Source organism: Poecilia formosa, unplaced genomic scaffold (genome assembly GCF_000485575.1).
Source record: "Poecilia formosa unplaced genomic scaffold, Poecilia_formosa-5.1.2 Scaffold298, whole genome shotgun sequence".
Classification (NCBI taxonomy): Eukaryota; Metazoa; Chordata; class Actinopteri; order Cyprinodontiformes; family Poeciliidae; genus Poecilia; species Poecilia formosa.
Genome location: NW_006800237.1, coordinates 530597 through 533943, shown reverse-complemented (window position 1 = coordinate 533943; position 3347 = coordinate 530597). Strand labels below are relative to the sequence as shown.

General features: G+C 33.0%; 1 long non-coding RNA gene across 1 annotated transcript; it reads right to left on the bottom strand.

Annotated features, from left to right (window-relative positions):
• On the bottom strand, window positions 1–2826 carry LOC103152006 (uncharacterized). Its single transcript, XR_477696.2, has 4 exons — window positions 2758–2826; window positions 1507–1646; window positions 283–357; window positions 1–41 (listed from the first exon to the last, which is right to left on the bottom strand). It is a non-coding gene; the product is annotated as an uncharacterized LOC103152006 (long non-coding RNA).
• Window positions 2827–3347: the final 521 nt, after the last annotated feature.

Sequence of the window (3347 nt, the reverse complement as noted above, 5' to 3'; positions counted from 1 at the left end):
TTCTACACATATTTCAGGGTCTTCTGCACTTTCATCGACATCTTTGTCAAGGAAATAGAAATGTGAAAAGTTATTACAGCATGAACTGATTCTTGGCTTAATACTGAAATTGATACTGATGTGAAAAAAGAACAAAAATGCTAAAAACAACAATAATTTTAGTCAATAAAGAAAAAAACTCAAAATGATGAGTCATGAAAAAGAACAAAGCACTTTTTAATTGAGAGCTGTACATGTGTTGCATATATGTGTTTTTAAAGAAAGTTACTTTTTATTACATACCAACACACTTTCCGTTATCCAAACTAAACCCATTATCGCAGGATGCTTGTGTTTGGAAAGGAAAAAGGATCAAAGCTGAAAAACAAACACAAAGTGTCACTCATTACTGCAGCCTATTACATTTTGACTATTTCATCCATTACTACTGATTACTACAGTCATTGAAGGATACAGGGTATTTTTAAGAAAGTTTCAAGATTCAATGAGTCAAAACATTAGAGCTAGAGATATGATGAATTTTGAGAACACAAAGTGTCACTCATTACTGCAGCCTATTACAGTATTACCATTGATTACAACAGTCATCAAAGGACATAGGATATTTAGAATTATTACATTCAGTGTAATTATTAGAGTCAAAGAGATAAAGAGTTTTGAGTTGAAAAAGCAAAAACAATTATTTATCCTGATTTTCTGAAATTGTAATACCACCTTGCCATGTTATTCAATACATAATTGTTTGGAAGACATGTAAACATCAGCTGGTGTTAAAATTTCAGAATACCATTATAGGCTCTGACTGGGCAATGTCAGTTGTCTCTAGTTTGGTGAATGACCATAGAGTTTCTGAGCATGCAAAGACAGGAAGAGAGTCTGTTTTTAGATCAAGCTACTGGTATCACTGATAAAGCCAGTCGTGAAAATCATCCTTAATTGTTCGTATTTTAGGTATAAACTTTCCATTCTTTGCAAATTATTATTTAATCGCTCAATCAAGTTAGTTTGTGCAGCACATTTCAGTAACAAGGCAGTTCAAAGTGCCTTACATCATAAAAACACAAAAATACCTTTTTCTCAGTCAACAACTGAGAAAAATTAAATATATTGGTCAATGTTTCTTTTATTATGGCTGAAAGGAAGGTAACTCTAAACAGGTGGGTTTCTATTCTAGATTTAAAGGAATTCAGTGTTTCGGCTGTTTCACTATTTTCTGTAAGCTTGTTCCAGATTTGTGGTGTGTAGAAGCTGAATGCTGTTTCTCCATGTTTGGTTCTGGTTCTGGGGATGCAGAGCAGACCAGAACCAGAAGACATCAGTGGAATGGATGTTTGATACAACAGAAAATCGTTAATGTTTTGTGGTACTGAGACATTCAGTGATTTATAAACTAACAAGAGTTTTTTAAAAAATATATTCTTTGAGCTACTGGGAGCCAGTGTACAGACTTTAGAACTGGGGTGATGTTCTCTATCCTACTGGTTTTAAAACAGGAGCTTGTCTTACCCAACAACAGGAAAGTCCTCTTGGCTGTCATGGTGAAGAGCCAAGCAACGTCTTTTCTGATCAGCATTTATAACAACCTGACAATATTTTCTCTTTTGTTTGTCACAACCTTGTTGAACAGCTCAGAATTAATTTAGAACCTGCAAATAGAAAAAAAGTGAATAGATAGACAAAATAAAAACTTTACAGTTACTGGATTTTTATTTACTTTTTTTTTTTTACTTTTCTTCTTGGTCTTGCAAGTGAATTTGTGCCACAGGAAATTGTGACATGGGCTTAAAGTTTTATCGCAATATTTTGTGGTGCTGTTGAAATAACAATAAAAGTCTGATCAAGAACTATTTGTTACTTAACTTCTTTGGTACCGTTAGGTAGCTATGGCTTTGAATGAATGGCACAAATACTGCTCTTGAAAAAAAAATGTGTAATGCACTCCTTTTGGACAGCAGTCTTAGAAAAAATATGTCTGATATCACTAAACTGCACACAATAACTGCATTTAATCTCTCATGGAAAAAAGGTGTAAAAAAATAGCAAAATTAACTATCCTAATAATATGGACAGTTTTTTAACATTATTCATTGTGACAACAATAAATTATTAAGCTTCATATGATGATAAGAAATTTATTATAAATTATAAACGATATATGGGATGATACAATAAACGCCCACCCCAACAGAGCTACATTTTTCACAGAGTAGGTCTAAAACCATATTGTCATAATACAGTAACAGTTTCTACAAATATATGAAAAGATTTTTTATTTTTTTTTTATTTACATACTGTTTCTATTACCACATGTAAAACAAGATGTTGCGGCCTTCTATTTTCCAAAAACCAATATTCCAACAAAGGCCGTGGGTGTTAACAGGTGGTTTGATTTGAACGCACTTCCGACTTAATTTGTTTGAAAAAATATATTGTTTATTTCTTGTAAAACAAAACATTAGCGACAAAATAATTACCAAAAATGTCCTACAACTTAGCCAAAAAAACGAAAGTAAACTTAATGTGAATAGTGAAAAGTGTAAAGTGGTCAAAAAAATAATTTACAAAAAAACTTCCATCCACACACCAAACATTTGCCATAAATAGCCACAACACAAGAGCTACTTTGGTCTTTAGAGAATGACCAAACAATTTAAAGTTTAATAAAACATCCTTTAGTGTCGATGCAAGTCCTATTTCAGTAAGATTTTTGTCTGCAGCTGCCTCATTCTCTGTTGATGTAGAGAATCACTAGCTTACCTGCAGCATCATCCTCTGCGACTCTACATGCCGAGTGTCCTGAGGAGACCAAAAGAGCATCAATATTTGAAAGAATGCAGTGAGCTATGTTCCTTTATCAGTCAAAAATATGTAATAATCTCCTTCGTGATCAAACTCCCTCCCACTACGCACCCTCACCCATTCCCTTTTTGTGCAATGCAGGCCGGAAATCCTGACTATCTACTGACCATTTAATTATTTTTATCACAACTTTATCTGTCAGGGTCACTTGTAACGTTCCGATACATCACACTTGTTAAATGTGTTAACAGGTATTAAAGTTTTAGATCAAAAGTCAGTGAAGTGGCATCACTTCACTTCATTTATGTACCAAAACATAAATGTTTATGCAAATGACTAAAGTGCAGAACTGTTAGAGTTATTTAAAGAGCACGTCTCAGGACATAAAAAAAAACTGTGGATGATGAACATGAAATTTTCATTTTAAAAAAATGACATCAAATATTTTGTAATTATTTGACAACAACAACATTAAACTAAGTAACAAAAAGCCTAATAGTTAGACTGCTACACAGTTTTATATGCCCCATCCTACTATAGTACAAAAT